Source organism: Electrona antarctica, assembly GCF_951216825.1.
Source record: "Electrona antarctica genome assembly, chromosome: 16".
NCBI lineage: Eukaryota > Metazoa > Chordata > Actinopteri > Myctophiformes > Myctophidae > Electrona > Electrona antarctica.
Genome location: NC_136797.1, coordinates 41,454,209 through 41,466,684, shown reverse-complemented (window position 1 = coordinate 41,466,684; position 12,476 = coordinate 41,454,209). Strand labels below are relative to the sequence as shown.

The following is a 12,476-nucleotide window of genomic DNA, read 5'->3' as shown; positions in this document are numbered from 1 at the left end:
TCGCAATCCACAGAGAAAAGAGAATCCCGCTCGCTCAGCATAAAAAAGCAAAACAAAACACTGTAGTCTAATTATAATCATTTTTTTTACAAAAACTAGTAGGATGGATGGATGCCACGAGTAGGCCTATTACAGAATTATTTCATTGCATTATTCTGACTGCAGTGTCTCTCTTGTCTTGACTCATTTTTAAACAAGAAATTCAATAAGCAAACTGAAGTGCAACAAGCAGGATCCGTAAAGTAACGTACAGTATTTTTGTAGCTGCAACATTCGTAACTCTGATTGAGATTGTACAAATGTAACCAAAATGGACCCCATTTGGCATTTGCACAATCTCGGAGTTGTCTCTGGGAGTGGGAACTTGATCTGCTCGCTACCTTGGTTACTTGCAATGCACACACGCCCACCCTGCGGCCACCCCCTCCTGATCTGTGTGTAGTGTTCGGTGATTCACACACACAGCCCGGCCCCAGAGGTTTGAATCCCCCCGTCCACAGCCGCCATGCTGCGCTGAGCCGAGCGACAAACCAAACTTGTCACGCTCCTCCTTGCTTGCAGTGCACAGAACTTAAACTCATCTCTTTACGGCGACACAAAGAGGATATCTCTCACCGGGTGAGTGCGATTGTTCGTGTGTTTCTTCGGTGTGTGTGTCTGTGTGTGTGTAAATGAATGCACCGTTTAATAGCCGACCGTCTGTAGTTAAAAGCAAACTCTGAACTGTTTCATTTATTCAAGTTGGTCATTTTGGTTTACTCCTGGTTGCTCCGCCGGTGGGTCGGGTGGGACAGGACAGGCGTGCTCTCGCACAGTGCGACTGGTTTGCAGACTTCGATCTCATTGCTGTTGCACTTGTTGTTGTTGCTCTGTACTTTAGAGTCTAGACTAGAGAAACATCAAACAGGTATCATAGCTACAGTTTAAAATAGTAGATAATGCGTTTTAACATTACGGTGTCTACTTTATGAGACCCAGAGAGATAATTTTATAATTGACTGGGGTTTGCTGAAACTTTGCTCGTGGTGGCGGTATGTTGCGCTCACTCTCAAACTGAAAGTTTTACTGCAGTTGCTGTCAGTCATTCCGTGTCCTTGAAGCTTGTTGTTGGAATCATTCCTGAACAGTTTGTCTCACGACCACGATCGCACGGCTGTCTAAATGCCAGACTGGCACTCAGAGGTCATTGAGGGGCTTCTACCCTTGGCACGCATAAATAAAGGACGCTCTTTCATTGCAACAACAAAAGACCTTTATTGAAATGAGTGAAGAGCCTATCCACCTAACCACAGTTTATATGGGGGGTTGTTTGGAGAACGGGAGCTGCAGGCAGGCAGCAAGAGCACCTGTATGGCTGGCTGTCTACCTTTTTAGTCTCGTAAGTCCACCCTTCTTCTGCCAGTGCCAAGGCATTTGGAAAAGTACTAGTAAATCAGAGAGCATGGGGGCTGGTCAATATCTCTATCTTGATATGAGACTACCTATTGGGATTTTGGATATGGCATAAGTGCTTTTCCTGATTTTAATCATTTACGCCTGTAAAGGTACTGATGGAAATCCTATTAAAAACAAAATAGCTGACCTACAAGCTCACAATGTGTTGTGAGCTTGTAGATCTGCTTTTTAACAGGTAATCAGAATACGATTATCATCCTCACAATATTGATATTGAGTTTAACATTCATTTAAAAAATATTGTGATAACTGATTCTGCCCAGATCACCCTACCATGATATTTGAGATGTGGGCAATAATGTGTTTCTTAGGTCAGGGTTTTACGAATAAACCTTCATCTGTGTGTGTGCATGTCTAGTATGTGTAAATCAACCTGAAGCTGTAGTGTAAGCTATGAATTGGGAGGAATTAGAAGTTCTTCACCTCATTCCAACTTGCCCTCTGTCCCAAGGAGGGCAGTTAATGGCTCTCAGCCACCGTAGCTAGGCTAAGTTCTCTATTCATTCTGCTTTCTTTCCGCCTGGCTTTCTTTTCCCTCTCAAGTTCACCTCCCTCTCAAATTAGGGACACTATTTTGAGAAGCTAAGGGTTGTGTTGAATCATCGGTGGTGGCGATATTGTCTGACAAGTCTTATTTTGCTGTAGGCAGGGACAAATTAGCCATTGGGGCCGTGGCCCAGGGGCCCTTGGCTCTCAGGGGACCTTCGGGGAAATTGGACTGTGAGATAATAGGTTTGACGCCCTGAAAAGGGCTCCTGTGGCCCTTCATTGGCTGTATATTTTGTTAAATTTAGGTTAGAAATAGGATAAAAACACAAAAATGCGCACGCACGCTATGGGGGCCCTGCAAATATTACCGGCCCAGGGGCCCTCGTGGGGGTTAATCTGTCCCTGTCTGTAGGTTAGACATCGGATGACAGTGATGCATTTAAAAACGCACTTGTTGTCGTCATGCCATTATCTAAGGCTTAGAATCTAAGCCTTAGATATCGATATCGATGAATGACTCATCTGCCATTATCTAAGCCTTAGATAATGGCAGATGAGTCATTCATCGATGCATGCCCATGATCAGCTTAGATTCTAAGCATGCATCGATGAATGACTCATCTGCCATTATCTAAGGCTTAGATAATGGCAGATGAGTCATTCATCGATGCATGCCCATGATCAGCTTAGATTCTAAGCATGCATCGATGAATGACTCATGCGACTTTACTGAGGTTTTTATTTCAGTGTTGTAATTTGATTATTTTTTATCTTATGTTCGCAAGGCAAGGCATTGTGAGCTTGTCGATTTTCAGCCCAAAATACTGTTGTCTTAAAGGGACATTTAACCACTGGAAGAAACTGCAGTCACTCAATATTAATAGTATTTGTAATAGATAACAGTAGCACAATTTGAAATTTGCACCCTATGGCCAGAAAAAGAATGAAGTCTGTGTGTTTGACTAGTGTTTGACTGGATTGCTGAATTCCTACAATGCCCATAATGCTTTAGTGCACTTCCCCTCCTTGTGGAGAGGGGGGAGGCTGCATGGAGAGTGTGACTTTGTAGTCCAGGAAGGAAGTGAGACCACATTTTCATGACAGGTTTTTGGTCATGAATATGGCGTCAATTACATTTTCTAAAAAAACACATTACACACACAAAAACTCCTAAACATCATTAAAATAAGCTCTGGTTGCAAAAGGGGTGAAGTGGCCCTTTAAGGGAAGCGAAGGCGGTGTTCAGGTTCTTATATTTTATCTGCTCTACCAACACACCTGTCCCTGAGCTGTTTGAGTACTGGGTGTACAAAAGACTTCGGTTTACCGTCAAAAAAAAAAAAAAGAACAGGTGTACAGGGATAAAAGGAGGATGCCACGTACAGACCCATAGGGGACCCCGGTCAACAAAGTATATATTAAGTGGTTAATGTCTAAAATCTTATTGTTTTATCATGTAAAGCATATTGAATTGCCTTCTTATTGAAATGTGCTATACAATTTTACTTGCCATGTCTTACATTCAAGTTAAATGAATGCATTCCAGCTCCACTACAGATTTAGTTTCCTTATTAAGCAGTGTGGGAGAGTTGGAGACTTGTGAGCTATTCAATGTTTCACTTAACTGGAGCTACTTTGTTGTCTAAATCTATTTTCCAGTTTCATTAGTGACATTTAAATCCTCCCACTCTTCTACTTCCCTCAACGTGTCACCAAATGCAGGCTATATATGACTGGCCTTCCCTTAGGGCCTCAATAAGTAATTATTCTGCCTCATCAAGTTCGACTGCACAGGTCCTTGGCTGGGTCACATGAGGCATGGGGCAGCTACCAGGACCTTGTCGATATGATGGCTGCCTGGCACTGCAGGACGGCATGCATGCCAGAATCATGTCAGCCAGAGCCCTGGGGGCCTGGATAGCTGGCTAGAACAGGATATTGCTGTGTGATCATTCACCAGCTGGAGACAAATCATTAAACCACTGGATGCGTGCTGTTGAGTTGTAGCAGTCTCCCTGACTTTGTCTTAAGGCTGAGTGCTTTTGGTCTTATCACTGAAAACTCAATCCGGAGACATTTTTTCAATTCCTCTTTCTTTTGTTCATGCTGTTTGTGTAAACAACATTTATCTTGATATGTAGTTAGAAGCTGTGAACAGATGAGCCCTGATTGCGAAGCTAAATGCATATGTAGTCAGTTGGAAAAAAATTGAGTATGGAAGTACAGACGTATACAAATTAAATCAAATAATTTGAAGGCCCAAACAGCCAAAGAGAATTGCAAAACAATATGGACAATTATCCTATAATTGACCCATGTACAATACAATTTTCAGGATTTTGCATAAAATTTTAATTCTATACACACTTTGTAACATTGTTACAAACACTGGTCTGTTTTTGAGCGGTGCCTAACCGCTCCATTACGCAGCTATGTGTGTATGTCTGTCTCTGTGTCTGTATGTCTGAGCACGGACAGCTGCAACACCTCGCCAATACTGCTGGATGGCACTGTTGAGCAGCGTCAAAGACACACACGCACGCGCACCAGGGAGGAGGGCTAGTAGCGTAGTAGTACGTATAGTTGCACCGCTCAGTTCACACAGGTGTGATTTTGTATTGATTTAGCGACTATTGGTCCTACTTTTTTTAATTATTTTTTTTGTTGTGGCTTTGGCCTTTATTTTATATTTTTATGGAGGGACAGACAGTAGGCTGACAGGAAATGGGGAGAGAGATGGGGGGAAGACATGCAGTAAAGGCCGTCGGGATCGGGAGTCGAACCCGCGGCACACTGCCAGACTGGATTACCAGCCAAGGTGCCTGGACCACTGAGCCACCACCTTAGTCCTACTTTTTGTAGCGTTTTTTTTTGTTGGGGGAAACACGGAATTGAATGTTACTATTTAATGGGACCTTCTATTTTAAGAATGCTAAGCAATACATTAGTTTTAGCCTATAATTAGTTTGCTTCTGTGTTTAATTTGTATTAGTGTAAAAACTATCCTGTGTTAAAGTTGCTGTTCATGTCATTCATTGGAAGCACAGGATTCACATTTAGATTGAATTACTTGGAACACTCCAACCGTACATAGGCACATTAACGCTAGTCGTGCATAGGCACGCAAACCAGAGCTAGACTTTATTCTTCTTGACCGATAATCAATTTAAAATGCGTAGGGAATGGGGGAATTCAGTCAGGAACAGCTTGGTTGAAAAGGAGCTTTGTTGTGAACATGAACTTTGTGTGCAGAAGTGGCACATGTTTGGATGTCAGAAGGATTATTTACTTGGCATGCCTTGTTTAGGTCTTGGAGTCTAAGATCTCCCTATGGAATAAAATGCAATGTTGACATTGGTTCTAACTGTGTGTGTGTGTGTGTGTGTGTGTGTGTGTGTGTGTGTGTGTGTGTGTGTGTGTGTGTGTGTGTGTGTGTGTGTGTGTGTGTGTGTGTGTGTGTGTGTGTGTGTGTGTGTGTGTGTGTGTGTGTGTGTGTGTGTGTGTGTGTGTGTGTCAATAAATATCGATATGAATCGGTAATTGATGTGTGTGTGGTGTCAATAAATATCGATATGAATCGGTAATTGATTTTAACGATGCGACTACGTCGATGCACGTTTGTCTGGATCGGTCAAAATTGCGTCTGACTCGGACGTTGGTTCGATCCTAAAGTTATGAATCAGTCCATTCAACTTACTGCGGGAAAAACACAGATGTACAAGCAAGCCCAAAGCGCTGTGCATTGCGACGGGTAGAGAACTTGTAGATCTGCTACTTCCAGCGCAGGACGGGCGTGTGCTTATGACACTCCTTAACTATGTGTCTGCAGCACAGCATAAGCCACTCGTCAGACGGGATGCACACGCAGATCCGACACAACTTTATTGCATAATTGCACACATCTGTTTTTTTAATCCACGCGTCCATCCGATAGCCTTTTAAATCTTATTTCCCATCCACGGGAACAAGCAAAGTGATATCAGCAGCTTACACCTGATTTGGGTGGTGGTGTTGTTGTCTGACGAGGGTAGCTACTAGCTAGCAATAGCATAGGAGCTAAGTGGCTAACGTTAGTCTAGCTCTGGTACATAGCGTTAGGAGGAGCTCTCCATAACACTATGGTACTTTCCATAATTTCCTCAACCCCTCACACTTGATGCTGCGTTCCCCGGGCAGATGCAAAGACGAATGGAAATATCATTTGGAGCAGCTACAGGTCTTTGCATGGTCATGTTGCTGGCTTCCATTCAAATTACCATCTGCCAGTGTTTAATGGTTTCACTGTCCACACTCCACAGCAGGCAGACCTGGCAAAACGATGCACTTCCCAAAACTCAGAGACATGCCACCACCCTAAGTTCAAACCCACCTCTAGAATATTGCTTTCCTCAGCTCTCTCATTCCACTGTTTCAAATTATTGTCTCCACCAGGCCGAAGACGTGCGTGCGTCCGTCCGTCCGTCCGTAGCTAATCTCCGGCACCGTTAACCCGGTCGATGCCAAATTTTGCACACACACTCCCTGGATGCTAACAATGAAACTGAAACTGAATGAAAACATTATTTTGATATTACTCCTCCAGATTCTGTCCAAAAATCCCGCAAATTGTTACACACTATCTCTATAGTCATGTGTTCAAGCCGGATCTGTCTGATATTTCATGTTCGATCCTAATTGGCTTTACATTAACATTGGCTTTCAGTGTTTGCAGGATTGGCCCGTTTTGAACAAAAAGCCTCAAATCATGAACGCAGCGTGCAATTTACGTGAAATCTTTCACAGACTTTCTTACTAGGCTGAGGAATATATCCCACCCTTTTCACATTGGCCTGTTATAGCACCACCGACAGGTGGATTTTTGCAAAACACATTTTCGGAAAAATGCAATCATCCAATTGCCATCCAAGGCGTAAGAAGAAATGGCACCCTTTTCACATTGTCCTATTATAGCACCACCAGAAGGCCACAACCTGACCTGCCCTGGTGGAGACCTGTGCCCAAAGGCGCACTTTATCTAGTTATCACTTATTATTACTACTTGTTTTTTAGTCACTATTCATTGATTCACTCATATCCAAATCCATTTGAAAAAGAAAAAAAGCTCCTCACTGTTCTCAGGTCAAATATTGATATGCAATTAAAATGTGATTAATTGAGATGAATTAATCACAAAGCCTCCAATAAATTGGATAACGTTTTTAATCAACCCTGTTCTTTATAGTTCTAGCTTCAAATTCAAAATAAAAAGGTCAGATCGCACTGTATCGAATCGCATCCACGAAATTCCTCAATCGTATCGAATTGCACTGAATCGAATCGTTCTGTATATAAAATGTATCGTCTCAGAATCGCATTGTAGCCCATGCGCACAAACATTATGATATGAAATACATTTTTCTTTTATAGAAAACAAAAAATGAAAGAAAAAATACAAGACAAGACAAGACAAAAAGAGAAATCCCTCAACCCTACCTACAGGTAATTTAATAAAGAAGACTAATGGATTTGAGGCGATTCGTTACCACGATGGTTTACTCACAGACTGCACTGCATGGCTCTTATTAACCACATGAACCTATTAACCTAGCATCCCTATTCTGGGGTCAAACATAATAGAACTATACCAGCTGACAACATAGTCTCCCTAGTGTTGGTAACGGCCTTAAACTGAACACTCAGTAATGTAGCTGTAACATTAGTTCTGAGTCTGACTCTGACTTGTATATAACCATATAGTCTTGTGTGTGGGTGTGTTTGGAGCTTCTTTGAATGTGAGATATCAGGTGACGGCGACGCAAAGTGATGTAGTCAGTTATTAGTCACAGGTAAGTGCCAAGAATGATAATTAACAATATCTACGTAGGGTGATAATGATGTGAGCATCCACGCTGATGCTAATGTTCGGTAAACATGTTGCATGTGACGTGAGTGATATGTTGAACATGTAAATCCGGATTGATTTGAATTGGCTGCCTGTCAGTGTTTCTATGGTTAATCTAAAAAGTGATCCCAACAATATCGTTCATACCGCTGTCGAACGATTTATAAAACAACATATTTAATAGTTGTGTGGACCGGCCTTTTGTCCAAACAAGTCTGCTTGGTGGGCCTTTATCCTACAAGTTGCCCCTGTGAGGGTATTTGGCATCATCAGTCAACTTGCCTGGCATAAAACAAGTGCAATAAATCTGCAAATGGCTTTTAGAGTGTTTGAACAGTAGCACTGTACCTCCTGCTGTGGAAAACACACTGTAAACAATGTTCTATAAGAGACCAGACACCACACGGCACAATATGGTTCACTCCTTCTCCTTCCATCTGTTGATTTATTCTCTTGATTCTTGATCTAGAAGCTCACGGTGCATTGCAATGTGATGTGTTATGAGCTTGTAGCTATTGCCACTATTTGTAAAACGTGGTGAATACTGAATATATTATGTACGTAGCACAAACGGGATGAACCAAGGCGAATATTTAAATTCAAGTCTGAACACACGTTTACAGTTGACTAGAAAGACTATAGTGTGTATTCAGTGTAATGTGACTCATAGTGTCAGTGGCCAGTCTGGAACACTATAACATTTTGAAGTGTTTTATGCCGACCTACAGGCCATTTTGTTCTTGTCATATATAGATCAATGGATCTGACAACCACCTTTGATACACAATGTCCTGCCACGCCCTAGCCCCCCCCTCCCCCCACCCCCTTAGGCAACAACAAGGAGTAATAACATCTGGCTCCAAGCAAAGGCAGATGTAGATAGCTAGTGGTGTATGTGCTGTCTGCCCAAATGAATTTCAGCATTCCTGAGATGTCATTGCAATGTTTGTTTGTTCATATTATGACAAATGAGTTGTTCGATATTATATAGAGGATAACATGTTCTTGGCAATAAGATACGTATTTAAGTGTGTGTGTGTGTGTATTTAATTTGCAATGAAGGCTGTGTTCCTAACGTCATGTCAACATAGAATAGAACTTTCAAGGGTGATGCTGCATTTTAATTCTGTGCTGTACATGATACCATTTATTCTGAATAAATATATAGGCCTTATATTGCTTTATTGGTCAAAGTAATTGAACTATTATCACTCCATGACACATTGAAAAAATACACTGCTTGAATGGTTTCAGGGGCTACATTTAAAAAGAAAAAGGAGCACATTGGCAATCTGAACTGCAGCCTGCAGATGAGCGAGTGAAATGTTTTGACAGATGTTAGGTGAAAGCCACATCAACGAGACGCTCAAGAAGATGGTTTTCCTAAAAAAAAAAAGAAGAGAGAAATGGCTGTCCTTTTGTACAAATATACTGGAATAAATGCTGAAACCACTCCTTGGTGGGTTTTCAGCAGTGGTGGAAAGTAACTAAGTTAAGTACATTTATTCAAGTACTGTACTTAAGTACAATTTTGAGGTATTTATACTTTAATTGAGTATTTCCAATGTCCAGTACTTTTACCTCTACTCCACTACATCTTGTAGGCAAATGTTGTGCTTTTACTCCACTACATTTATTCGAAAACTTTAGTTATTTTGTAGATTTTGATTATTTTGACAAAACATACAGTAACCACTTCACTATATACATTTCACTATATACATTTCAGCCATTTGCAAATAGCCGATCTACAAGCCCACAATGCGTCGTGATGCGACACATGAGGTTGTGGATCGGCTGTTTTCAAAAGATGTTTATACCTTTTGAAAACTTGAAATGGCACATTCTGCATAATGAGTACTTTTACTTTTAGGACTTTAAGTACATTTTGATGCCAAATTGCCAATGCTTTTGTACTTTCACTCAAGTACCGGACTTTTACTTTTAACGGGAGTTGTTCTACATTGCAGTATTGGTACTTTTACTCAAGTACAAATTACAAATGAAATGAAATGAAATCTATATTTACCCAGGGTATCTGGGCTAAGCTCAAGAACTTGTTTCCAGCCAGGCCCTGCTCATAGAACACATTTCATCGTAGTGGTTCAATGCCTTGTTCAAGGGCACTTCAGCGGTGGTAATTTTAACGTGTCGGACGGCTGATTCGAACTGGGAACCTTCCGGTATCAAGACCGCGCCGCTATCCGTTCGGCCACCGCTGCCACTAAAATGTCACAAAATGTCCACCACTGGTTTTCAGGATTCAGAGTTAAATTAACTTTTGATTTTACAATATAAATTGGGGGTCCCAGAGATAGAAATCCCATTAAATTGAGGTCTGTCCGTAGCCTAACGCATGTCAAACTGGGGGTCCTTGAAATGAAAATGGTTGAAAATCACTGCTAGAACCATAAAAATCTTCTTCTTATGGGGGTCCTTGGCATAACTTTTCAAATGGTGGTCCGCGGGCAAATAAGTGTTCATTCTGGGGTCCTTGACATGACAAAGTTTGGGAACCACTGTTGTAGAAAGTGAACTGAAGCGCTGCTGCAGTGCTATTGACAGCATGCTTGATGTTTTGAAAAGCTTCCCAGCAGCATGGCTGTGAGCAGGGAGCTGGAAGGGTATTGTGTGTGTGTGTGTGTGTGTGTGTGTGTGTGTGTGTGTGTGTGTGTGTGTGTGTGTGTGTGTGTGTGTGTGTGTGTGTGTGTGTGTGTGTGTGTGTGTGTGTGTGTGTGTGTGTGTGTGTGTGTGTGTGTGTGTGTGTGTGTGTGTGTGTGTGTGTGTGTGTGTGTGTGTGCGGGGTGTGTGTGTGTGTGTGTGTGTGTGTGTGTGTGTGTGTGTGTGTGTGTGTGCGGGGTGTGTCACCCCCCTTCCCTTCCCTCCTCATTTGCGCTCTCATTTTCCCTTTCTCACATCATCCCTCCTGCTGCCGTCTCTCGCCGTTTCTCTCTCGCTCCCCTCAACAAATAATTGCCCTAAACAAAAACACAGCAGCAGACAAGGCTGAAAATCATAAGGCAGTACTTGCATCATTCACAGCCCACTTTTCCCCCAAACCCACGGCAGCAGCATCAGAATGCTTCCACCTCCTCCTCCTCCTCCTCCTCGTGAAACCGTCTGAGACAAGAAGACGACACACGCACGCACGCGCGCGCACGCACGCACGCGCGCGTGCGTGCGTGCGTGCGTGCGTGCGTGCGTGCGTGCGTGCGTGCGTGCGTGCGTGCGTGCGTGCGTGCGTGCGTGCGTGCGTGCGTGCGTGCGTGCGTGCGTGCGTGCGTGCGTGCGTGCGTGCGTGCGTGCGTGCGTGCGTGCGTGCGTGCGTGCGTGCGTGCGTGCGAGTCCACATACAGTACATTCTGTTACCACGGTGCCATCTGACACAGCTGACTGGAGGAAAAAAATGTTCTTATGTGGATCGTTCAGCTTTTATTATTAAGTTCGTTGTTGGAGGCCGTCGTCCAGAGATGGGTTTCCCGGCTTGGCGAAGAGGTTAAAAGGAATTCTAGCTGTGACGATAACACGATGATCTTCTGGGGGAATCTTTATTGTACGGCGTTGAAATTATTAACCACATGAACCCTGGCAGCCCTAGTTTTGGCAAGGATGTATAGGCAACATTCTGTTTAAAAAAACATCTTCAAAAATAACCAGTAGTAACAGTAGTATAATAACAAGTATAACATCGCTAATTAGTTGGTAATGGTTCAGTGTTTTTGTTTCTCCTTATGGTGAGAACTCACTCATATCACAGCATCTATGAGGGCATTGCCTAAAAAAAGTACAAAACCCATCTGTTCAGAAACATGTGGACGCTATAGTGCATGTACACTTGCCTTGCTTGAATCATAATGTTATGCACAGCAGAAGCTATGTCAGCATCACCTATGGCTGAAAACGGAGCAAAGGGGTCAGCCGCTCGATCTCCAGTCTGTATCGCCTATTAAATCCCCCAATACAAAAGGCACACACACACACACAAACGCACACACACAACCTCAACCATCCCCCCTCTAACCCCCCCCCCCCCCCCCATTCCTCAATTCCCCTCCCCCTCCCCAGGAACTGTGTGCATTGACGCTGTCCAGAGGCGCAGCCTGATGGCTACCGTCCTCCTCTGGTCTGGTGACCGGTGACCGCCGTAGCTTTACCGCTGTGACAAGGCAGATGGACTCGTCTTCTTGTCTCAGACGGTTTCACGAGGAGGAGGAGGAGGAGGAGGTGGAAGCATTCTGATGCTGCTGCCGTGGGTTTGGGGGAAAAGTGGGCTGTGAATGATGCAAGTACTGCCTTATGATTTTCAGCCTTGTCTGCTGCTGTGTTTTTGTTTAGGGCAATTATTTGTTTAGCGGGAGAGAAACGGTGAGAGACGGCAGCAGGAGGGATGATGTGAGAAAGGGAAAATGAGAGCGCAAATGAGGAGGGAAGGGAAGGCGGGTGACAGTCGAGGCTTGGTGAATAATCGTGCTCTAGACAATTCTTTTTAATCATCTCCGTCAAGAGAAATGTTTGGGGATACATGACACACACGCACTCACTGGGCTGGGTTAAGGGTGCAGCATCTCCATCCATACCTGGAAGAATGCCTAACTGACTGACAGAATGGTAAGATTATTCACATCTTGAACAGCTTGGTGTGTGGATGCCT

The 12,476-nt window shown here is 43.3% G+C and overlaps 1 protein-coding gene across 3 annotated transcripts in view; it reads left to right on the top strand.

The window, feature by feature from the left end:
* Window positions 1–368: 368 nt before the first annotated feature.
* LOC306940152 (semaphorin-4D-like) overlaps window positions 369–12,476 on the top strand; it is a 70,319-nt gene continuing 58,211 nt past the window's right edge. For 2 of the 3 annotated variants that reach the window (XM_079525156.1, XM_079525155.1), the window contains exon 1: window positions 369–618. The gene's annotated coding sequence lies outside the window, so the exon portion shown is untranslated. The remainder of the gene's footprint in view (window positions 619–12,476) is intronic. The other variant, XM_079525157.1, reaches the window with a different exon arrangement.